The sequence below is a fragment of the Heptranchias perlo genome, chromosome 15 (assembly GCF_035084215.1).
Source record: "Heptranchias perlo isolate sHepPer1 chromosome 15, sHepPer1.hap1, whole genome shotgun sequence".
NCBI lineage: Eukaryota > Metazoa > Chordata > Chondrichthyes > Hexanchiformes > Hexanchidae > Heptranchias > Heptranchias perlo.
Window position 1 is genome coordinate 17,480,172 of NC_090339.1, and position 26,714 is coordinate 17,506,885.

General features: G+C 45.5%; 1 protein-coding gene across 5 annotated transcripts in view; it reads right to left on the reverse strand.

Moving 5' to 3' along the window:
* The window catches only part of diaph2 (diaphanous-related formin 2), a 705,669-nt gene that overhangs the window by 56,999 nt on the left and 621,956 nt on the right, over positions 1 to 26,714 (reverse strand). The window lies entirely within an intron of this gene.

The following is a 26,714-nucleotide window of genomic DNA, read 5'->3' on the forward strand; positions in this document are numbered from 1 at the left end:
CTCGAATAGATCACCCCCCTCAACATTCTAAACTCAAGGGAATACAAGCCATGTTTATGCAAACTATCCTCATAATTTAACCCTTTAAACCCTGGTATTATTCTGGTGAATTTATGTTGTACCCCTTTCCAAAGCCAATATATCTTTCCTGAGGTCCGGTGCCCAAAACTGAATGCAGTACTCCAGATGGGGTCTGACCAAGGCTCTGTACAAATGAAGCATCATTTCCTCGAGATAAGTCCATTAGTCTTTTTGATTACTTTTTGTACCTGTGCACTAGCTTTTAGTGATTGGCATACATGGACACCTTGATCCTTTTGCCCTTCCACAGCTGCTAGCCTGGAGTTGTAGCCTGAAGTTGTCGCCTGAAGTTACATTTACAAGACTCTGGAGTAAACTGAAAAAAGCTATAGATGCCCTTTAAGTTCAGCACCAGAAGGTCCTTTCTGACTCCTTTTGTAGTTTTTCCTTTTGTTTCCCTTTATAACTGCAGTTTGTATTTCTGCCCTAGTCCTTTAACCTTCCGCTGTGCTTTGGCAGTATTCTTGCTCAGCCAACTTACCTGATCGCTGTCTTAATTTGGTAGCACTTTTGGCCAGGCTGTTTCCCTGAGAGCTGAATTTTGGTCAGCAACCATACAACCAGATGTGGGGGTGGGAGCAGGCTGCTGTGTGGAGTCACAGTTGGTGAAACAAAGACTAATTGCAGAAGCTGAGCAATGTCTTAACCAGAGAGGCAGAAATGAGAGCAATAGCAATGGAGGCGTCGCTTCAGAAGGAAGTTGGACTTGGAAGAACATATGAAATAGGAGCAGGAGTAGGCCATGCAGCCCATCGAGCCTGCTCTGCCATTCAATCAGATCATGGCTATCTTCGTCATCAACTCTAATTTCCCACCCGATTCCCATATCCTTTGATTCCCCTAGAGTCCAAAAATCTATCCATCTCAGTCTTGAATATACTCAATGACTAAGCATTCACAGCCATCTGGGGTAGAGAATTCCAAAAATTCACAACCCTCCGAGTGAAGGAATTCCTCCTCATCTCAGCCTTAAATGGCCGACCCCTTACCCTGAAAGTGCGCCTCCTAGTTCTAGACTCTCCAGCCAGGGGAAACAACCTCTCAGCATCTACCCTGTCAAGCACCCTCAGAATCTTATATGTTTCAATGAGATCACCACTCATTCTTCTATACTCCAGACAGTATAGGCCTATTCTACTCAATCTCTCCTCAAAGGACAACCCTCTCATCCCAGGAATCAATCCATTAAACCTTCAATGCACCGCCTCTAAGGCAAGTATATCCTTCCTTAGATAAGGAGACCAAAACTGTACACAGTACTCCAGGTGTGGTCTCACCAAAGCCCTGTACAATTGTAGCAAGATTTCCTTACTCTTGTACTCCAACCCCCTTGCAATAAAGGCCAACATGCCAATTACCTTCCTAATTGCTTGCTGTACCTGCATGTTAACTTTCTGTGGTTCTTGTACGAGGACACCCAAGTCTCTCTGAATACCAACATCTAAAAAATATTCTGTTTTTCTATTCTTCCTACCAAAGTGAATAACTCCACATTATATTCCATCTGCCACCTTCTTGCCCAATTGCTTAACCTGTCTATATCCCTTTGCAGACTCTTTGTGTACTCCTCACAGCTTACTTTCCCACCTAGCTTTGTATCGTCAGCCAACTTGGATACATTACGCTCAGTCCCTTCATCTAATTCATTAATTTAGATTGTAAATAGAATGGGGAGGTTGATGATGAGGCAGCATGAGGATATTTGGATATCCATTGTTGTACAAAGCACAACAATGGAGTCATTGATAATTCTCATCTGAACCCTGAGATGAGATAACTGTAATGATACAATTTCAGGATATCTTTTTTCAATACACCCCAGGAACACTACTAGGTGATTTTATTTTGTTTTTGGTTAGTTTTCTTTTGTTACAGTAGCTTTCAGTGCAGATTACAATAGCCAGTGAATTCTGTATTGCTGATGCATGATGATAACTGTACTAAAGCATTAATGGCTTTGACGTAATCACTCGTAATGAAAATGATTTCCAATGATATTCAGCAAACAGATGTTCATCCACTGCACATAAAATGTAATTGTATCTACATCTATGAAGTAATGGTTATCATTTTGTAATGCAGATGTAAACTGGGAAACAAAGCTGCATTTAGTTTGTGTTAGAAAAACAGAAGAAATGTTTCTAATGACTTAACAGCATGTTGCTTCCTGATTAAATGATTCTTTCTACAATACTTCACTTCAGGTTAAAGACCAATGTTGTCAGCCCCTAGTCAGTTGCATAATATAAAGGCTTAAATCTCAGAGCTCCACAGGTGTTCAAGACCAAAATTTTATACCCATCATTGGTATTTGAATTTGATTACATCCCATGAAATAGTTTGACTGGTTCTTGTCAATGTTGCTGGTTGGAGTGCTTTGCAACTGTAGAACACACACCTTGAAGATCGGAAAAGATCTCCTCACACACACAAAGCACGTCTCATAATAGCCAACATGGAGTGGCATTAATGGTGTTCATGGAGGAGTTCACAATTAGACAATCCATACTGTTCAGATGAACAATTTAGAGGCAAGAATAGTGAAAGGGAGAAGATTATGAAGCGTTATAAATAAAATAAACATATATGATAGACAAATGGTATATATGGTAGAAATTAACTAGACAGTAATTCGGTAGAATAGTTCTTAAGTCATAAAGCATGAGAGGTGCTCAAAGTGTTATAATGAAAAATACTACTTGCAGTTATATTGGGTTGAAATGTTTCAAGCAATTAATTACTTTTTGAAATGCAGTGACCGCTGTTATGTAGGCAAACTTAGAAACATCAACAAAGCTGTGAAGCTGATTTACTCCCTTAGATATGTTATTCTTTATACTGTATGCTTTTTTTTGTACTTATCTTACAACTATTCACTGAGCACAGCGATTGAGGCATTACAAAGCTGAAAATGTATTAGACAAGAGTAATATAGGACCTGAAGATAAAGGGCACTACATAACTGAATGACTGGCACTACAGCAGTACCAGTTCTATTTTTGAAACAGATCAGGAAATGTACTATACACAGTGTAACTTATTACTTTTTCAGAGCAATGCAAAGTTCGCTCATATCTCTGCAGTGATAACACAATAAACATGATTTTCTAGCATGCAAGAAGATGCAACGTATCTTTTGAATAAATTCAAGGCTTGCACTGATTGTACCTCCTGTTGATCTGATGCAGCATTGCTAGGGAACCAAGTAGTGTTAGTGAAAGGTTAATGCAGTCGGTCCCAGTGTGGGACCATTTTCCTACACCTTTTTCAGTGAATGGAGTCCCTCACTGCTGCCTCTGACTGACAGCGCACAGACGATGACCTAATGAACCTTTCAAGCTTAGAGCTGATGCACCTCCCCAGATAAGCGATGAGCTGAAGTCTAACCTTGCGTACCCTCTCTCAGGTCCCTTGTGTGCTGACTACTATGCCAAGGTCTGAGAAACCACTGTAAACATTTTATGAAGGAGAGTCCCTGCAGAAATGTTGTCAAATTGATTTCTTTTCCATCAATTTACTTCTTTTAAAGAATTCACATAGGATTTTTTCCTATTCCAACTACAGGTGTGAACTTCAGTGGGTAGGTGGGGCATAATCTATTCTTACTTTTTATCCCCCTCCAGTACTTTCTCCTCTCTTTATGTATAGCTCCAGGCGCCGCAAAACTGGGCGGGTATGGGGCACTTCTGGGCCGGAGGTCTGAACTGGGAGGGAAATCTGGTGTGGCAGTGGTCCAGGCTGGTTTTGTGGAGCCCAGAGGAGCAGTCCAGCTTTTCCTGGCCTGATAGATACAGTAAAACTTACCTTTGCATTCCTCTTCCATTGATTGTGCACACTCTGCCCAGTGTTGTTCTAAAATGGCAAACGTTGTATGTATGACATGGTACCCCAATTTGCATATTAAAAGGGTCTCCCACCTGACTCAGGTGGGCGCTCTGGTTACCCAACGGTAGGCCTGGGGGAAGATTGCAGCCGCCACAGCGATGGTGGGAACATGGTGGTCAGTCATTCCCCACCATTTTGTGGTGTGCTGTTGTGCCATTTCCACCTTGCAGAAGATCTCAAAGTCTCCTCCAGAGAATGATTTCCCTTCTGAACATTTCTTGCTCTTTGCAAGGAAGCACTTATCTGACACTGTGGCCAAGATCAAGAATTTGTCACATGGGAAATCACATCTTCTCATTTGATAATAATACGCGTGCCACCTGACTAACCTGCCCCATTTTACATCCTGGTTTGATTTCACATTGCTAAACTTGAATGGTTTCCCAAAATCTTTTTACTTAAATTCCTGACAATCAATACAATAACTCAATACCTTTCAAGTACATTTAACTGTTTCTTCACTGAACTATCTTTGCAACTGAGAATTTTTCCCCATCCTGCAGAGAACAATCTGTATAACAATTTGAATCCTTTCCCCATCTATTTTTCATTTCTATCACTTGTAATACTTCCTGACATCTATGTCACATTTAGAAGCCAATTTAGATTGATTCACTCCAGCAGTAACTCAAACTGAACTTCAGTGGAATACTGTGTCTGTTTTCGAGTTACCTTAAAATGGTTCACAAAGAGTGATATGCCTTACTGCATTGTATTTTAAATGATGGTATATTGTATCCTCAACTGCACATCTAACCCAATGGGCCCCACCTGCTTCTAGATGTGGGGGAATGACAGACATGACAGAGAGTCTATTATTTCTGTCATTGTCCCATGACAGCCTGTAAAACAGGGCAGACTTACAGGCAGGCAGCACCATGCAGCTGATGTCTGTTCAGTTCACTTTCAATTTAAACTGTAAACCCGGCAGGAGAGTAGGTCTGTTACTGTTTGAAAACAATTCAAATAATAACCACCACAGAAATATATGCAAGGCAAGAAAGGTAGTAATGGGACAGGTTAAGAAACAAAAGGTTGATCCAGAGTAGCTGTAAATGGCAGCAGCAGAACCATTACCAGCACTAGCTGACCAAAAAAATGGGAGCAGAGGTTATGATCAGAAGTTATTGAAATCAATGTTGAGTCCGGAAGGTTGTAAAGTGCCTAAACGAAAGACGAGGTGCTGTTCCTCGAGCTTACATGAGCTTTGTTGCAACAGTGTAAGAGGCCGAGGACAGAGAGGTCAGAGTGGGAGTGGAAAGGGGAACTCATAGAGTCATAGAGTTATACAGCACGGATAGAGGCCCTTCGGCCCATCGTGTCCGCGCCGGCCATCAGCCCTGTCTACTCTAATCCCATATTCCAGCATTTGGTCCATAGCCTTGTATGCTACGGCATTTCAAGTGCTCATCCAAATGCTTCTTGAATGTTGTGAGGGTTCCTGCCTCCACAACCCTTTCAGGCAGTGAGTTCCAGACTCCAACCACCCTCTGGGTGAAAAAGTTCTTTCTCAAATCCCCTCTAAACCTCCCGCCTTTTACCTTGAATCTATGTCCCCTTGTTATAGAACCCTCAACGAAGGGAAAAAGCTCCTTCGTATCCATCCTATCTGTGCCCCTCATAATTTTGTACACCTCAATCATGTCCCCCCTCAGCCTCCTCTGCTCCAAGGAAAACAAACCCAATCTTCCCAGTCTCTCTTCATAGCTGAAGCGCTCCAGCCCTGGTAACATCCTGGTGAATCTCCTCTGCACCCTCTCCAAAGCGATCACATCCTTCCTGTAGTGTGGCGACCAGAACTGCACACAGTACTCCAGCTGTGGCCTAACCAGTGTTTTATACAGCTCCATCATAACCTCCTTGCTCTTATATTCTATGCCTCGGCTAATAAAGGCAAGTATCCCATACGCCTTCTTTACCACCTTATCTACCTGTTCCGCCGCCTTCAGGGATCTGTGAACTTGCACACCAAGATCCCTCTGACCCTCTGTCTTGCCTAGGGTCCTCCCATTCATTGTGTATTCCCTTGCCTTGTTAGTCCCTCCAAAGTGCATCACCTCGCACTTTTCCGGGTTAAATTCCATTTGCCACTGTTCCGCCCATCTGACCAACCCATCTATATCGTCCTGCAGACTGAGGCTATCCTCCTCGCTATTTACCACCCTACCAATCTTTGTATCATCAGCGAACTTACTGATCATACCTTTTACATTCATATCCAAGTCGTTAATGTAGACCACAAACAGCAAGGGACCCAGCACCGATCCCTGTGGTACCCCACTGGCCACAGGCTTCCAGTCACAAAAACAACCTTCGACCATCACTCTCTGCCTTCTGCCACTAAGCCAGTTTTGTATCCAAAGTGCCAAGGCACCCTGGATTCCATGGGCTCGTACCTTCTTGACCAATCTCCTGTGGGGGACTTTATCGAAGGCCTTACTGAAATCCATGTATACCACATCCACTGCGTTACCCTCATCCACACGCCTAGTCACCCCCTCAAAAAATTCAATCAAATTAGTCAGACATGATCTTCCCTTGACAAAGCCATGTTGACTATCCCTGATTAATCCTTGCTTCTCCAAGTGGAGACTAATTTTGTCCTTCAGAATTTTTTCCAATAATTTTCCTACCACTGATGTTAGGCTCACTGGCCTGTAGTTCCCCGGTTTTTCCCTACTCCCCTTCTTGAATAATGGTATTACATTAGCGGTTCTCCAGTCCTCTGGCACATCCCCTGTGGCCAGAGAGGTTCTGAATATATGTGTCAGAGCCCCCGCAATCTCCTCCTTTGCCTCACACAGTAGCCTGGGATACATTTCGTCCGGGCCTGGGGATTTATCCATTTTTAGGCCTGCTAAAACCGCCAATACCTCCTCCCGCTCGATGTTAATATGTTCGAGTATATCACAGTCCCCCTGCCGTATTTCTATGTCTACATCGTCCTTCTCCATAGTGAAAACAGATGCAAAAAATTCATTTAGAACCCCTCCTACATCTGCCGGCTCCACACACAGATTGCCATTTTTGTCCCTAATGGGCCCTATTTTTTCCCTAGTCATCCTCTTACCCTTAATATACTTATAAAACATCTTAGGATTTTCCTTTATTTTGCTCGCCAGTGTTATTTCATGGCCCCTCCTTGATCTCCTAATTTCTTTTTTAAGTATCCCCCTGCACTTTTTGTACTCCTCTAGGGTTTCCTCCGTCTTTAGCCTTTTGTATCTGCCAAAAGCCCTCCTTTTTTTCCTAATTCATTCTCGTATATCCCGACATCCAAGGTTCCCTGGAGTTCTTGGAACCACCCTTGACCTTTACGGGAACATGTTGCCATTGTATGGTCTCAATCTCCCTTCTGAAAGACTCCCATTGCTCCGATGCGGATTTTCCTACAAGCAGCTGATCCCAGTCCATTTTGGCCAGATCCTGCCTTATCCTATTAAAATCGGCCTTCCCCCAATTTAGAACCTTTATTTCCGGCCCCTCCCTGTCCTTTTCCATGACCACCTTAAATCTCACTGAATTATGGTCACTGTCACCAAAGTGCTCACCTACTAGCACTTCTTCCACTTGGCCGGCCACATTCCCTAGAATTAGGTCCAGTACCGCCCCCTCTCTTGTAGGACTTTCTACATGCTGGCTCAAAAAGCTCTCCTGGATGCACGTTAAGAATTTTGTACCCTCTAAGCCTTTTACACTCTGAGTATCCCAGTTAATATTGGGGAAGTTGAAATCCCCCACTATTATTACCCTATTATTTGCACAATTTTCTGAGATTTGCCTACATATCTGTTCCTCTATCTCCCCCTGACTGTTTGGGGGACTATAGTACACTCCCATCAAAGTGCTTGCCCCCTTTTTGTTTTTAAGCTCCACCCATATGGCCTCATTAGAGGAACCTGCTAATATATCATCCCTCCTTATGGCAGTAATTGATTCTTTAATTAATATTGCGACCCCCCCTCCTCTTATACCTCCCCCTCTGTCTCGCCTGAAGATTCTGTACCCCGGAATATTGAGCTGCCAGTCTTGCCCCTCCCTCAACCATGTCTCTGTGACAGCAACAATATCATACTCCCATGTGTTTATCAACACCTTCAGTTCATCCACCTTATTCGCAAGACTCCTTGCATTAAAATAGATGCCATCCAGCCTTGCCCTCACATATTTGCCCTGTCTTCCAAGCTGACTTGTTTTTTTCTCTATATATGGCTGCACATCATCCCCTATTGTAGCTCCACTCTGTATCCCATCCCCCTGCCAAGTTAGTTTAAACCCCCCCCAACAGTGCTAGCAAACCTCCCCGCAAGGATATTTGTCCCGCTCTGGTTCAGGTGCAACCCGTCCGACTTGTACAAGTCCCACCTTCCCCAGAAGCAGGCCCAGTGATCCAGGAAACTGAAACCCTCCCTCCTGCACCAACTCTTTAGCCACGCATTCATCTGTTCTATCCTCCTATTTCTATACTCACTAGCCCGTGGCACTGGGAGTAATCCAGAGATTACAACCTTTGAGGTCCTGCTCTTTAATCTGCTACCTAGCTCCCTAAATTCTTGATGCAGGACCTCATCTCCCTTCCTACCTATGTCGTTGGTCCCAATGTGGACCACGACCTCTGCCTGCTCACCCTCCCCCTTGAGAATGCCCTGTAGCCGCTCAGTGACATCCATGACCCTGGCACCAGGGAGGCAACAAACCATCCTGGAGTCACGTTTACGGCCACAGAAACGCCTGTCTGTTCCCCTTACGATAGAATCCCCTACCACTATAGCTCTTCCACTCTTTTTCCTCCCAGCCTGTGCAGCAGAGCTACCCCTGGTGCCAGGAAGTTGGCTGCTGCTGCCTTCCCCTGATAAGTCATCCCCCTCAACAATATCCAAAGCGGTATATTTGTTTGAGAGGGGGACGGCCACAGGGGACCCCTGCACTGCCTGCCTGCTCTTCTTACTCTGCCTGGTGGTCACCCAATTACTTCCTGCCTGTACAACCTTTACCTGCGGTGTGACCATCTCACTAAACGTGCTATCCACGACGTTCTCAGCATCGCGAATGCTCCTTAATGAATCCATCCGCAGCTCCAGTGCCGCAATGTGGTTTGTCAGTAGCTGCAGCTGGATACATTTCCCGCACACATGGTCGTCAGGGACACCGGAAGGGTCCCTGATTTCCCACATAGAGCAGGAACTAAAATGGAAGTGACCGGCAAGTCAGGGTCACACTTGCAGACAGAGCGAAGGTGTTCAGCAAAGCGATCATCTAGTCTGTGTGTGGTCTTCCCAATGTAGAGGAGATTGCATTGTGTGCAATGGATACAGTATACTAAATTGAAAGAAGTAGAAGTAAACTGCTGTTTCACCTGGAAGGAGTGTTTGGGGCCTTGGACGGTGGGAAGGGAGGAGGTGAAGGGGCAGGAGTTGCATCTTCTGCACTCACATGGGAAGGTGCCATAGGGAGGAGAGCGGGTGTTGGGGTGATGGAAGAGTGGACTAGGATGTCGCAGAGGGAGCGGTCCCTTCGGAACGCTGAAAGGGGAGGGGAGGGGAAGATGTGTTTGCTGGTGGGATCGCGCTGGAGGTGGTGGAAATGGCGGATGATGATGCGTTGAATGTGGAGGCTGGTGGCGTAAAAGGTGAGGACAAAGGGGACCCTATCATAGTTCTGGGAGGGAAGGGAAGGGGTGAGAGCAGAAGTTCGGGAAATCGGACGGACATGGTCGAGGGCCCTGTCAATTACAGTGGAGGGGAATCCTCGGTTGAGGAAAAAGGAAGACATATTGGAGAGAATGGCAATGTCGGCAAATTGGAAATTAGAAAAGGCCATTTGGATGAGACTAGAGAAGCTGGGATTGTTCTCCTTAGAACAGAGAAGGTTAAGGGGAGATTTAATAGAGGTGTTCAAAATTATGAGGGGTTTTGATAGAGTCGACAGGGAGAAACTGTTTCCATAGGTGGGAGGGGCGGTAACCAGAGGACACAGGTTTAAGATAATTGGCAAAAAAGCCGGGGGAAGATGAGGAGACATTTTTTCAAACTCAATGAGTTGTTATGATCTGGAATGCACTGTCTCTAAGGGCGGTGGAAGCAGATTCAATAATAACTTTCAAAAGGGAATTGGATCCCTACTTATAAAGGAAAAATTTGCAGGGCTATGGGGAATGGAACTAATTGGATAGCTCTTTCAGAGAGCCGGCACAGGCACAATGGGCCAAATGGCCTCCTACTGTGCTGTATGATTCTATGATTTGGCCCAGTGAGCCTGTTCCTCTAGACTTCTATTAGCAATGAAGAAATACTGCTTCTTTAACTGTGCATGAGATTTTTCAAATTGAACATTTTTCTGGTTTTCAAAATTTTCAAAAATTATAATTGCTGAACATTATTAAGATGTCCCTTCTCACACACATAAAGAAAAATGAATTGTTGGAAGTCCTGTGAAAGATACTTTTCGAAATGGATCTTCATTTCCCATTTAGCAGTGCAGATGCATCCACTTGCTGGAAATGTGACAGGGAGTGGAGCACTTCCTATTTTCACATTTATTAGTATAGCACGTTTCATTTTATCTTCTAATTTCCTGTCAACTGACATGAGGATTAAAGGATAAAACTTTCAAACAAAACAAGAGGGAAATGTTTGGGGAAACTAATTTGTTTAATTCTTACAACGAAAGACTAAGACTTAAACTGGATAGCCTTAAATATTTCCTCATTGCTTACATCTTCTAAACAAATTCAGAAATTGTAATTATTTTCCTCTTACAACTTTATGCAGGGTTTACTTGGATAACGGGATGGCTTGGAGGAGGAAGTGAAAATGCACAAACTTTCCCTCCATGTGTACTTGCTGTATGTGGATTGCATCACATTCTTATAGAAAGTCAGTGGATCTATTTTCCAGGTGGGTTCATTGCTGTCATGAAGCTCTGTGCATGAGCTACATATTTTTCTCCTCCTCTGCATTGTGTGTTCTCTGGGCATTTGCACAGCATATTTTTTTTTTAAATGGGGAAAAAAACATCTGAGGCAGCTTCAAGGCTCTCGTTTAGAACATTTGGGTGGGTAGGCTCAGTATGGGAATCTGTGCTCACAGACTGAGTGGAATTGTGCCGTTTACACAGCTGCTTCTCAGTGGGGGCCCCTCCATGGGATTTGTTTTTATTTTTTCTGTTTGTGCATGTGCACATGCATCTGTGTGTATGTGCAAACAAAATATTTTTATTTGATGTGGTAGACCGAACAAAGCAGCGATGGCTGAACAAAGTAGAGGTGGTCATTAATGTGGTGACTGTTTATACTGCATTGCCTCAGTGTTGGCCCAGTGTCACATTCCAGAAGGATGGATCTTGGTATGATTTATATTAATACTGTTACTTTTAAGTTAAATCCAGCTCTCGGGGGACTAAAATTACCCCAGCAACCAGAGGATTTGGGGGGAGCAAGGGGGATGTGTATTAAAGCTAGATGGACCAGCTTGCGGAACGTTGATGCTCACACACCACTTCAAACTGAGACAAGGCAGTAGATTTTAATTTGGGTCACCTGGTAGTGGCCCAAAAATGGCTCAGCACTCCGTTCGCGCCATCGTCAAAGGAGCCTTCCGCTGGGCAGCCGGAGATCACGCCAGTTTCAGGAGGTAGGCCCTTTCAATGTGCAACTCGATATCCTATGACATACACAGGTCCCCAGTTGAAACTTTAACGGACAACTGGGTGGATCGTGGATCGGACAGGCTCTGCCAGTTTTACTGGGCAGTAGAGCAGAAGAGGTACAAAAAGGCAAGTTTAAAAATATTTTAGTAGGGCCAGCAGGAGGGCACCTCTGCTCTCCACAAGAAAAACGTGGGCCACTGCCGCCTTGCACCCCCGCCACATTCTCCGCAAGGACTTACCTTGCTGCTCGCCGTGTCAGCCTCTGGACCGCCAAACTTTGTGCCGGCCTGGAGCCTACAAGCTTCAACGGATGCCCGTTTGGCACCTGTAACTCATTGGCAGCATGACAATGGGGGGTCTTGACCTCAAAATGCACTGGGCCTCATGCCAGTACAATTGGCCAGCCGGAGTCCCTGCCGGTGGGCCGCCCGCTCAACTTTATTGAGGCCTACCTCAATAAAGTTAATTGATTCATCCCAGACTCGCTGGGGAAGATTTTCACCTTTACCACCCGAGCACTGTGCGTCGTCTGAGCAGCAAGCAGAAAGGAAAATCTGGATGTGAGGATCGCACCCCTTTACAGAACCTGCCCGACTTTCCTTCCCTTCATTTCAATGGAAGGAAGATCGGGTGGGCTCTGTCACCAGGTGTGATGCTCCCAGCCAGATTTTCCTTTCTTCATTCTGCCCAGGCAATAAAGACTAAAATCTACCCTATTATGTCAAGGTGGTCCCATTTATTTTTGAGAATAGCAGGAAATGGTTTATAGGGAACCCACATCCTGGGGTGGGGAGGGAAAAGAGAGTGGCAGTGAGTTGAACTTGGCAGACACACTGGTTAATCTCTGGACAAGGAGTGGGTCAGAGATTAGCCTGCTAATTTCCCTTCCAGGACCAATGGGAGAACAAAGACCAACTGGGTCAGTCAATTGGGATGGTCTGCTCAGAGACCATCAGAAAAAAGCAAGAAAGGCCTAGGCAGTTTATTGTTAGGTTAGTGCTGACAGAGCTCCTGATAGCTTTGAAACAGACCAAGACTAAGATGAACTAAAAGCAAGCGTATTTAGCCCACTAACTTGAACAGAGCTGCATGTTTTTTTTTCTTGTTCACGGGATGGGATCTGAAGTTAAGTGAAGTAAGCGAGTTTTGATTATAACTGCTACTCTGTACGTTCACTTGATGTCTGTAAGATAAAGCAGCTTTCATGAATAGCACCTAGCCTCTTCTCATTAAAGTATTGTCAGTCTGCCGACTGAAAGATTGGCGATGCGCATGTGAGAACGGCACGATATCCAGTTCAGATCACAAGGGGACTGCACGGTCGCATGATTAGATACTCTCACTCGCCTGAACATATGATGCAGGGACCGCATATAGGAGTGAATAGTGCTGGTAAACCTGAGAGAATATCCGAAGGCAGATGTGGAATCTTTAACACCCAGCATGGATATCCTAACCCCATCCTTCAGAGGTAGCTTTAGAATTAGAACAATTCGGAGCACAGAATTCAGTGAGGTTACATGAGAAATAAAGGCTAGATTTAGCTGCACATCGAGTCTGTTCCTTTCTGGGGAAGGGGAAGCCTTTCAGATAGTCGATGGAAATGTCTTACTACTTTAATTGATTTGTTTTTGGACATGAACAAAGGTGTGGGGTAATCTCATGAACAAAAGACTTCAATGGGAAAACTTAACTTGGCAAAATATAGGAAAATATATCAATTGCATAGTCTTGCAGGTCTTTTCATGATTAGAGTATCTTCTCTCAGTTTTTCTTATTTCTTTTGTCCTCTCCCATTAACTTGGGGCTGTGAATTACCATCTTTGTTTGTGGTGGGGAGAGAAGGGGAATAATTACTGAAACATTAATTGAAATGAAGCTCAATAGCAGTTTTTTTCCTCACGTGTCTTGCAAAAGCCACTGCTTTGAAAACACATTTTAAATGTTACAGATTTCTGGCTAGATTTGTATCTTAACATGAACGCAAGAGATGGCTTGTGCTGGCAAATGTGCTGAAGCAGTCACTGTATTGTTCAACTACTGAAACTGTCAGAACCAGCAGGGGCCTGAAGCATCCATTAGTGGTCAGCACGTCTGAAAGAAGCAGCCAGTGTTGTCTAAAGTCCAAATTATCTAACAGCCAAAAAGGACAGAGACACCTCAGGCCTGAAGCATCAATTATTGGTCCTCAATATCCACTGAAGGAATCAACCAGAAATAACCACCACAAAAAATGGCCAGGATTACTTCAGGCCTAAGTATCCATTAGTAACAGTGGCATGTTGAATGCCCATTGAGGGGAAATGATCAGTACTGCCTAAAGCTTGAAACCTCTATTCAGGACAGCTGTACCATTTAGGCCCTGGGGCCTGTATATGGGAATCTGCAAATATTGTTCAGGGACTTGAACATGCAAAAAAAAAGAGAAGCAACACGTCATGGGGTCTAGAATCGTAGTTATGCCATCCTGGGAATATGGACTATGACCAAACTGAATTTTTGGTAGACTGGGTCATGCCATAAATGGAAGTTATCACTGTTAATATCAGGCCCACAGACCCAAGCTATTCACTCCTGTTTGGTAGGCAGGTAGGTCTTCACTGACAAAAACAAGCTTACTTATCACTCAAATAGCAGACAACAGTGAAAACATTACAAGATTCTCTTTCTGGGACAGGATGAAATTGTATTCCAAAGCATTAAGTCATCATATTAGATTTGTTTCACCATTGAATCAAGTCGGGTGAGAATAAAACTGAATTTTTAGATTTGGAATGTAAAATGACTTGTGATAGTAACAGATGAGATCTTATCCGGTTCTGACTATAATTCATACATATGAAAAACCTTTATAATGTTACTTTACACTGTATGTTTCTTAAACTGAATAATTTAAGGCTATTGAAGCAAATGTTTTTAATATATTTAAAACATACAAATAAAAATTTATCCAATATTTTCTAAACCCTGTGGCATTTAAACAAACAGTAGATGAAAGAATAATTTGTCTGCATTAAGGATCACCATAGGGGAAGAATTTAATACAGAAGTCTGCAAATAAACAATTTTAAAGCCACTTTGGTGGGTGTACAGCCAGTAACAGGATTAGGAAAGTAAGTTTCTGCTCATCTATCACTCAGATATCTAACTGTTGTTATAAAACTTCTAACCTTATATTAGAATGTGGATATTTACACTTCCATTTTAAAGTGACATGAAATTGGCAGGATCACATCATCGCATTTCAAAACACTGTAAACTGACATCTAAAAGCTTTCCCTGTATATAGTACGAGTGTTTTTAGCATGTTTCAAAATCTAGACAGCTACCAGAACTAACATCATTCCCTTATGTGCGCATGAACTGTTACACAAAACCATGCATGTATACGAGAATAAATAGGCTTAATTACTATTTTCTGCAATTACCATACAACCGTATTGAACTTTAATGTGACTGGAGTTCTTATATTTTACAATAATTTATACCAATGCTGTAGTATGAAATATTCCATCTAATGCTTCAGTGCCCCTGTAGTTGAGAATCTTTATTTGTGGTTTTGCGCCAGCAGCTGTTGTTTGAGAAGTTCAAAGAACCAGGAGGCCACCCCGAGCAGGCGAAGAGGGGAAACCGAGGACGGGGGAAAAGGGGAAACCATTCTTGCATCTCTTCCCCCCCCCTCCAACCCCCATTCCCCAGTATCCCTCTCCCCCTTCCCCAATGATTTCAGGGCCCCCCTCGATTAAAGGGCACCCCTCACGATTTCAGGGTCCCTGATTCCCGACTCCCTCCCCTCCCTACCTACCCACCCCACCCGTTCCTGGCTTTTGTGGTATAGGGAGTTCTTTACCCAGCATCCATAGCGGCAGAGAAACCGCTCTATCCCTGGGATAGAGCCGTGCAAGCATTCGATCGCAGAGATAGAGCGTTTTTTATATCCAACGAGCTATAACAATTAGGTTTTCAAATTAAATGCAGGGTAAAGGATCTGATTGCCATACACATCTTTTTCAATGGAACAGATGCTGTCACTGCAAATGAAAATACTATGCCTATAGTAGAATGATCCCTGATGCTTGATGGATAACATGTACACAGCTTGGAATCCATTTCACTGTCGTGAGATAAGTTGGCCTTCTTCAACTTGTTTATAGGAGATGAACAACTGAGCTAAAGATTTTGAGGACTTGATAAGAGTCAGCGCTTTCAAGAAACGAGAAGAGAAAATTGGAAAAAATGTTTAAAACCGATCAAAACATGAGTGTGTTTGAAGGCCATAAACACCTTTTGAAAGTAAGCAACTTCAAGGAGTTGATACGATACTGCCGTTTGTGTCAGGATCAAATGGAGTTGGGCAACTCGGTGATTCAGATACCTTCAGTGTACTTTCTGAGATGTGACCATGGCCAATTTTAAGTATAAAACTTAATGGTGAAGATTGATTATAATGAAACATTGGTATGGCTTGTCTAAGATTCTCAGCAAATAACGCCACTTCATGTAGCACTTTATTACACTAAAACAATCACAAAATACTTCATACACAAAGATTTACATTATAACTGCAGCTTTTATTGTATGAACAAATACAGCAGCCAATGTCAACACAACATCCCACAAACAGCGATGAGATGAATGACAAGTTAAAATGTTTCTTTGTAGTACTGATTGAAGGATACCAGAAGAACCACCTGCTGTTCTTTGAATATGGTCTTTAATGCCCCTCTGAATCAACAGAACAGGCAAATGGGGCCTAGGTTTAGTATCGCAACCAGGTACTGATGGAATTTCTAATTCAATACCCACCTGTGAAACAAGAATGAAGACTAGTGCAACTAGAGGGGCTTCACAAGAACATGAGTAATTCTAATCACAAAATAGCAGTTGTTGGTAAGCTAAAGTTGCAAAGGATGATAAATATCTGAAACAAGTCTGCAGCAATTATCGCAGTTGGCGATGATCTTCAAAACTGTTGAAAATGGGTTCTTGAGTAGGGAATAGATGGGGTGTCAGAACATTAGATGAGAAAACCAAATATCTAATGGAAAACAAAGGTCTCTGGTGATGGAATTCTTAGAAGGGAGACATCTAAATAAGAGCATCTCCTCCCATTGGAAAGTCACTGACAAACTAAGGGGAAGTAGTTTGAATTATGAGTGCTCTCCATTGATTGAATTTGATGAATTGTCTACGAGCGTTTTCTGATGAGAATGTGAAACATGCATTCTGGAGAACCACAGACATGAATCAACACCTTACTTTTATGACTTTTAAGATGAAGCCAAATGGGTCATCTCCAATTTATCACTGTGATCCTTGACTGTTCGAATTTCTTGGGTTAAAAATGAGCCATAGTAATTTCTTATGAATTGGTGGGCACATATTCTATAGCTTTCATTGTAATAAAGCAGTTATTTCATTTGGTAATATACTATGTGCAGTCTGAGCTTCTTAGTTTATAATTCTTCTTGAACAAAAAATGCAGAAGCAGCCAATGTATCATTCAACCACTGCAAGAAGTCAGTTCTGAAGATATGGTAACTAATATTCAGGATTTCACTGGGGTGGGGGGAAATGAAAATTTATCAAATTAAATGTGTTATGGAGTCTAGACACTCTGCCTGAGACATTCACTTGGAAAAAACAGTTAATAACCACCATGCAAATTTTAAATATCTATCATCATCCCTATCAGATAAATTTGTTCCAAAACAATTATTTTTGTTCTGTTCGAAGTCCACCCCAAAGATGGTTGGCAATCTCCTTTGTTTGCTCCTTGAGATAAAGTACCAGCTTATGTGGTACTGACCCATAAAAGACCAGAAACGTCCCAAGTTTGTTCCTTCCAATATGCTGCGGTTAGCTGATCTCATCTGAGAACATGAAAACAATCTCCCTCAGAATCGCAGAATCCTTGACTTCCTTCTCTCAACCATTATTATCCTGACCAAATTCTATTAGTGCTTGTTGAGAAGGGGTTACATTTATGAATTTATGTAGCACCTTTAACACAGCAAAATATCCTGAGGGACTTCACAGTTTGGGACAGGCCCAAGTAGGGAAGGCTTTTGAAAGTGGGGAAGATTGAAACAAGGCAGAGAGATTTGGGAAGATGGTTCCATATTGTAGGGTGTACTGGTTGAAAGCTCTGCTATCAATGGCAGAATGGAGGAAGGAGGGAACACAGAGTTGGAAGAGCAGAAGATGCAAGCAAGGATGTATGGTTGGAGGAGAATGGAGAGGAAGAGAGCAATGAAGCTATGTGGAGATTTGTAGATGAGGATGAAGGTTTTGAAATCAAAGTGCTGAGGAAGCACCGAAGGCTGATAAGGGCAGGGGTGATTAGCTGAGGGACATTTTGTGCAGGATATGATGCAAGTGACAGAATTCTGGATGAGGTAGAGTTCAGGAGACTGGTGAGAAGGGCATGGAAAACAAGTCTGGAGGTGACAAAGGCACGGTTTCAATGGCATTGGGGTAAGGTAAAGGCAGAAACAGGTAATACTTTGGTAGGTTGAAGTAGGAAGTTTTAATAATGGACTGGATGTAGCAATTGAAGATCAGCTTGGCATCCAACGGGACACCGAGTTTGTGAATTTCAGCAGCCATAGATGCAAGGAGATAGAATCAGGAGCTAGGGTGCAATGTTTCTGGTGGGGGTCAAATAGGATGACTTCTGTGTAAAGTTCTAGTTCATTCATAACAGGCAATCAGAAAACAAGAATTGTGGAACCAACAGTTGGGATGGAGAGATAAAGCTGGGTATCTATTTGCATATATACGAAAGCTAATGCCATGCTTGCAGATAACATTGCTGGGGGGAAGTATATAGATGAGGCATAGGTAAGTGCCAACAATGGCACTTTTGAGGGACACCAAAGGAGACTGTGCTAGCGCTTTTAATTTCCAACAGCATTACAAAGACATCGGGCTATGTCTTCTCACAACTCAAACATATTCATCCACAACTTGATATAAAAATGATAGATCTCAAAACATTTCAGATATGTACACTTTGGAAATATTTTAAATATTCCCATAACAAAATACTTATTTTCATTTTCGATTGACACCTCGCTACAGCCCATCACAGTCGTCATCTGCTAATCACTTATTTCAACATTAAAAATTTATCATTCACTAACTGACTGCAGTGATGACAGCAGGCTCAAATGCTATAGTTTTAGCTCTTAAAATGACTCATAAATTAGCAGGAGTAAGGTATTCCTTTGGGCAGTGCATGACATCATGATGGAGGCATGCTGAGTCCAGATTTGAAAAGCAAGTCTTTTAAAAGCCTTCCAAAATCCAGCCCAAACCATTTCCCTTTTAAAATTCAAATGGCAAGCAAAATAATGACTCTGGAGAACCCAGAAGACATCAGTATAAACAGCTGTATTACTTTAGTTTACAAGGGAGTCTATTTCTTAAAACTGCAATTGTTAATAACTCTGGATTTCAGTCTCCTGATTTAATAGATTACATATAAAACGTTGCTTAGAACTTGAATTTGGCTCTCTACTCAACAAAGTCTTGTTTTCCGCCCATTACCATAGTTTTGTTTACTCTGTTGTAAAGTTATGTACAGTTATGTTGAAGTTATTAATGAAAATAAGACCTTTTTTATTCATGCAGGTGTTGTTTTGGTAAGAATAAAACGCTCTTTTATTCTGTTTGTACACATGCACACAAACACATTGGGCTCGAATTTAGCAGGCCTGCGGGTTCCCAGCGGGTGGTCCTCCGGGAGCGTCGAAAACGCGGACGGCTAATCGTGTGCGTCCCCCACGCGATCGCGGGATAATTGGACCGATTAAGCCCTGCTTCCGGGTTCTCCGCTCCCCAGCTGCGTGCCGGCCGGCTGCGCATGCGCAGTACCGTCGACGCGATGTAGGAGCTCCACTTAAAGGGGCAGTCTCCCAAAGCCCCTCCTGCTGCAATCAAGAGGTTTGAGACGATGGCTCAGCCAAGGGGAAAGGCTGCGCCCTGTTTTTCAGACCTAGCACTGCAGCTGATGCTGGAGGGCGTGAGGAGGAGGAGAGAAACGCTCTTCCCAGAAGATGGACGCAAGTTCCCTGCCGCCGCCACCAGGAAGGCATGGGCAGAGGTGGCGGCGGAGGTGAGCAGCAGGGGCAACACCCCAAGGACTTGGGAGCAGTGCCGCAAGCGCTTCAATGACCTGACTAGGTCTGGCAAGGTGAGTACACAACGCACCCTCCCACATCCCGTCCCCACCATCACGCCAAACAGATCAAAACCCCTCCTGCACAGCCACCACTGCGCTCCATCAGCAATCCTCACAGCCACTCATTCACCATCCTCGCCGTGCACGCAAGTACCCACCGTCCCTGACCCCACCCGAACACTACCACACACCCCAATCCCCATGCAATGGGATGGGCACGTGGCCCACGCATCCTCCCATCCATCTGCGCCACGCTCAACCCAACCACACCGATGCTCGATGCGTCTCACGATGCAATACGCACCCACTCACACATCTGTGTTTTGCCTTCACAGGAGAAGAGAAGCAAGAACAATCGCGAAAGGGCATGCACCGGAGGTGGCCCGCCGCAAGTGGTGGAGCTCACCGACGCCGAGGTGGAGGCGCTCGACCTCGCCCGCACGCGACATTGCCTGTAGGTGGCTGATGGCGAGTGTGTCGCTGCCGAAACGGCCGGTAAGGGAAAGCTGACACTCAACACCCATGATCGCGAGTGACCGTATCATCACCTGCCATCAGGCGCACTGTCAAGTTGGTCCACATGCCTCAAAGTGCCCTCTGTTCTCTTGCAGGTCCGTCTGTGTGTGAAGCGCTCGAGGAGGGCGATTCCTCAGAGGACATGGCGGTCTCTGAGGGTGCATCGTCACATCAGAGCCAACCATCCACCAGCGCAGAGACACGCACCTCGGTGGGTCCCCCTCGCCAACTAGTTGGGGTAGCACTTGGTGAGTCACCGCGCACGAGTGAGCATGAGCAGACCCTGGTGGCAGGGGCAGCCGCGGAGGGTCCGCGACGGAGGGAGCACTCATCTCCAGGCTCTGCTCAGCCGGACCCAGATGCTGAACCCAGGGGGCCACCAGTGAAAAGGAGAGTCGTCGAGGGCCACCAGCTAATTGCTGAGGTACTGGGAGAGGTGCCGCGCACATTGTCCACAATAGCGCAGGCGATGGAGGAGTCCAACTCCTGCATGCGGGCATTGGTGGCGCAGGCACAGGAAGGTACTGGCGACACAGTGTCGCGGGTAGGTGCGGGACTGTCTGCGGTGGAGGACAGGCTGGCCTCCCTCGAGCGTCACGCACAGCTCCAGATCGAGTCCTTGCAGGCCCTGACAACGTCTGTACGGATTCAGGGTGAGCAACATTCCGCCGCCATCAACAGGCTGACGGATACACTAGGGGTGGCCTTGCAAGGCCTCACACATGCCATCCAAACTGCCGTCCAGCAGGGTGGAAGGGGTGATGTGGGCCGAGGCCAAGAGAGGGATGATGGTGACCGGGGACATGGAAGCGGGGACGCTTCTCAAGGCGCCCCCACGTCCCACCCGTCGCCGACCTCTCAACCAGTACCCGCAATGGTGCCTCCTCTCCAGGTGGCCGAGTCTGCCCCTGCCCCGGTGCAGGAGGAGCAGTCTGTGGAGGTGCCCTCACGGGCACCGAAACCCAGGGGCCGTCCGCCAAAAGCATCTACCCAGTAGAACACGAGCAACCTGCCACTACCTCTGCTGGAGCCACAGGGGTAGCACCACGTAGGGGTACCCGGAAAAGAAATGCAAAGGCGTTATAATCACAAAGGGAATACACCAGGGTGTCTATTAATTTGTACATTTTTTTTATATAATGTCACATTGGAGATATTAAATACTCTATTCTCACCACTCCTGCCACCTCTCGTCCATTCTTCCGCGGCCTGTGCAATAGTTGCGTTCCGTGGAGGCCATCATGACGGCGAACACCTGCTGCCACCCATTGGGCACACTGCTGTGGGTGCAGGATTACTGGCAACACTCTTCAGTGGAGGGGGCTGGTATGGCCGCTCGCATGTGCAGGTGAGGAGATGCGAGCGCATCGCAGTGTCTGACTCTAGGAGAACCGTTGACGTATGAGTGCGTCCCTGGCCCGGCGACCATCCCGGTGAGTCGTGGTTCGGCGCATGGGTCGTCCACTATCCTCTGGCGCGTCCTCCTCCGCCTCCTCCTCCTCCTCCTCCTCCTCCTCGCCCTCGCCTTCCTCAATGTGGGTGGCGGGTGTGGATGGGGCCTCCTCCAGCGGCATCCCTCTCTGTTGGGCCATGTTGTGCAGGGCACAGCAGACAACTATGATTCGTCCCACTCTGAATGGTGTGTATTGCAGCGCTCCCCCAGAACGATCAAGGCACCTGAAGCGCATCTTGAGAAGCCCTATGGTCTGCTCAATTGTAGACCTGGTAGCAGTGTGGCTGTCATTGTACCGACGCTCCGGCTCGGTGATGGGGTTCCTCAGAGGTGTCATGAGCCACGTGTGTAGGGGATACCCCTTGTCGCCGAGGAGCCAGCCGTTGCCGGCGTTGGGTGCCTGCAGGATGGGCGGGACGGCGGACTCCCTGAGGACGAAGGCATCGTGGCAGCTGCCAGGGTATCTGGCGCACACGTGTAGGAATCTCTGGCGGTGGTCACAGATGAGCTGGGCGTTCATGGAGTGATACCCCTTCCTGTTGATGAACAGCCCTGGCTCATGCGGAGGTGCCCGTATTGCGATGTGGGTGCAGTCGATTACACCCTGCACCCGTGGGAAGCCGGCCATGGCATGGAATCCAACCGCCCTCTCCATCTGGCTGCGCTCGTCCATGGCGAAGTTGATGTAGTGCGAGGCCCTGCGGAACAACCCATCGGTGACCTGCCTTATGCACTTGTGTGCAGAGGACTGACAGACCCCGGTGATGTCCCCGGTGGCACCCTGGAAGGAACCGGATGCGAAGAAGTTGAGGGCAGTGGTGACTTTGACGGCGACAGGTAACAAGATGCTGCTTGGTCCATCAGGGAGCAGCTCGTCGTTAAGGAGGCTGCAGATGTCGGCGACTACCTGGCGATTGACTCTGAGCCGACGTATGCACTGCTCCTCGGAGAGGTCCATGAAGCTGAGCCTCGCTCTGTACACCCTGTGCGGAGGGTAGTGCCTCCTGCGACGCATCTCTCTCTGCGGTTGCCCTCCCTCCTGCTGTGCAGGTGGGTGTGCAGCAGCACCGTGTTGGGGGGCCCCACGTCTCCGAGGCGGAGGGCGTGGACTGCGAGGCTGCTGGGGCTGGTCATGCTGTTCGTCCTCCGACGATGTCAACGCACCACCCATCTGGCAGGTGTTGGTCTGAGGGGTTGTGCAGGGTAGGTGGGTGTTTCCTCGGACTGGGGCTGCGGTTTCGTGTCGGTCTGTCCTCTGGCTTGGCGGGGGGTGGTGGAGGGCAGGGGTTGCCCTATGTGACGCGGTGGCCTCCTGCGTGGGTGAGGGCTCTCCCCCGTGGAGCGCACCTTGGCACCTGCCACAGGCTGCTGGCTGCAACACGCCTGGTTGAGGAGGGACTGTTTCCCCCAGTGTGGGAAACTCACTGCCTTGAACCGAAAATCCCACACTTCCTCTTTTGACAGCTGCTTCAGCTCATTAACTGACCACAACGAGCAAGTTAAGTACTCTCAAGTGGAACCCCGCTGGCTTTAATTGCCTGCGGGATTCCCACCAGCGGGGCTTGCGCGCGCAGCCCCGCACGTCAGCGCGGTTCCCGGAAGTGGCCGGGATTTCGTCGCGATCCGGTCACGTGACCGGATATCGGGATTTTCGGGGCCGCCCCGCTGGGAACCCGCCGGAAACACGATCCCAAAATCGAGCCCATTATATATATATATATAAAAAATTACAACTGCACACACTTCCTGTCAACTTTTTCCATTATAAATTCCAATGTCAACATTTATAATGGAAACAGCCTATGTAAAGTTGTTACGCTGTAATTACATGTTCCTCCCAGTGCAGCCACTCCAGTGCCACCAAAGGCAGTGTCAATATTTGCCTGCACTACCTGTTATGCCTGCAGATAGTGTTGTGATTAACATTTATAATGTTCAAATACCTGTCACATAACACTAGCTCCCAACCCAACACTGGAACTGTGCAGGAATGCTTTTGTCCTTAGAAAAGAGTATTCAAGTAAGTGAAATGTATTGACTCTTTGAAATGATCTAATTGCAATTTGAATTATCTTATTAAAATTATTTTCTTAACTGTAGCATTAATGTTAAAACCACCTTTCAGTGCAGCCTGTTGGAGCCTTCACATGTTCTGCCTTCATGGCAAACCCTCCCTCAAGTTCCCACCCCTATCCATTATATGGTTCGTCCCCCGAAGAAATTTTGCCCCACACCGGCTCCACAACAGCAGTAGTTCACCATGTCAAAGTGGCAACTTTCCTTGCTGGACACTTTAGTGCTGCAGCTATTGCACTGTTTGTGTCTCATCCTGACCTGCACTTGACCCTTGGTCCCCTTCAGCCCCACATGAAATCATAAACTCCCCCTTTCCCCTTCCAGCCACCACTGAACCCACTATCACTCACCGCCCTTGCAAACTTCACCATTAGAAGAGGAGCCGTTGCTAGTGCTCAGTACACATCTGGATCACCACTGTCATCTCTGCATAATGTGAGTAACATTAGTTTCCACACTGTTGTCAGATGTTTGCCACTGCTCATACTCTCAGCATCCCCCCTCCCCCCCTTTACTGAGGGGCTTCACAAACCACTCCCAATTCCAATTTTCACTTCCTCACAAACAATCCCTCTCCATGTGAGATTTTCAGGGTCTCATATTTCTCTTTGCCTCATTAAAGGATTTGCAAGGCTTTGCAACACTTCCACTGAAACATCCTCAGGGTCCCAAAGGCGCCATCCCACTAAGAGGTTTTTGAACCCAAATCCTCCATTTCTTTCCCTATCTCCCCCATTTCTATCACTCTCCAACCACCTCCCTTCCACTATCCTCCCCTCTCCTCCCCAACTCCCACCCCTCTCTAGATGCAAGATGTTTAATGATATAAACTATTATTAATATATACAGAACAAATACTGGCTTTTCTTCCTAACTTCCTGTGCTACAGATATGTTTGGAATATTCTTTGAGTCAGAATTCAGACATCGCAATATCTGACTTGCAATATATTCTCTCTCATATATATATATATATATATATAAAAAACACACACATATTTCTTCGTTTTTAAATCTTGCTTAAAAACATTCCCCTGAGATCCACTTAGAATGCTCTTCCACTCTAATGCTTTACGTGTGTATATTCTAAATCAAAAGCAAAATACTGCGGATGCTGGAAAGCTGAAGTGCTGTTCCTCGAACGTCCGTTGAACTTCATTTGAACAGTGTAAGAAGCCGAGGACAGAGAGGTCACAGTGGGAGTGGGACGGGAAATTAAAATGGCAAGCGACTGGCAGGTCAGGGTCACGCTTGCTGACTGCGGACTTAATTCCCCGTCCCACTCCCACTCCGACCTCGGCCTCTTACACTGTTCCAATGAAGCTCAACGGAAGCTCGAGGAACAACACCTCATCTTTCGATTAGGCACTTAAAATCATAGAAAGGTTTTTGCACCCTCTCTAAGGCCTTCACCTCTTTCCTGAAGTGCGGTGCCCAGAACTGGACACAATACTCCAGTTGTGGTCGAACCAGTGTTTAATAAAGGTTCATCAGGACTTCCTTGCTTTTGTACTCTATGCTCTATAAAGCCCAGGATCCCATTTGCTTTTTTAACCACTTTCTCAACCTGCCCTGCCACTTCCAATGATTTGTGTACATATACGCCCAGATCTCTCTGTTCCTATAACTCTTTTAGAATTGTGCTCTCTAGTTTAAATTGCCTCTCCTCGTTCTTCCTACTGAAATGTATCACTTCGCATTTTTCTGCATTAAATTTCATCTGCCACATGTCCGCCCATTCCACCAGCCTGTCTATATCCTCTTGAAGTCTATCACTATCCTCCTCACTGTTCACTATACTTCCAAGATTTGTGTCATCTGCAAATTTGGAAATTGTGCCCTGTACACCCAAGTCCAAGTCATTAATATGTATCGAGAAAAGCAATGGCCCTAGTACCGACCCCTGGGAAACACCACTGTACACCTCCCTCCAATCAGAAAAACAACCGTTACATCTACTTTCTGCTTCCTGTTACTTAGCCAATTTTGTATCCATGCTGCTACTGCCCCCTTAATTTCACGGGCTACAATCTTCAACATGGATTTCAATAGCTTCAGATTATAACTGCTGCTGCCTTTTTTTCGGACAGCAAATGCTGGTAATGGTTCTGATGTTGCCATTTACAGCTCCTCCAGACCCATCTTTTCTTTCTTTACTCATCCCATTACCATCCTCCTTGCCTTGCACCATCATCCCTTTTGTCATTTAATCACTCCTGCTCTCCATCCTATCGGAGACCTTCCCTTTTGTTCTTTCCTCCCCACCCCTCGCTCCCCCCCCCTTACCCCCTACCCCTGGCTCTGTACTTGCTTAACAAACTGTTTAATCTTCAGCTTCTTTCAGTTCTGATGAAGGGTTATCGACCTGAAACGTTAACTGTTTCTTTGAGGATTTCCAGCATTTTCTGTTTTTATTACATGTGTGTATACGTTAGCCCAACCTTGTTTCTCACAGCTTTTTTTATGTAGAAAAAGTGGAACATCCTTCTCGAAGTTTGCAAAAATGTCTTATAGACAGAAAAGTAGAATTTATTATCCAGAGTTCCCTATTTTATCTCATGTTATTACATTGGATCATATTAAAACAGTCCATCAGCTGCAACTGAATCACCCATTCATGATATTCTCATCATTTGCCTTACGTACATGTCGTTTTTTACCCATAAACACAGAGGCAGAAAATATTTCAGGCATGGGTTCAGTACTATGAATAGGACACAGAAAAAAAAGCAAACATATTGTACGAGTAACTCATTAGTGTTCCTATCTCCGTGGTGACTGCAATTGCCTCATCTTCAGTAAATTGAGATGCAGACAGAGTGGTGTTTTTTGGTCCATGCACTTTGCATAATCTTGATATATTGCAAGACAA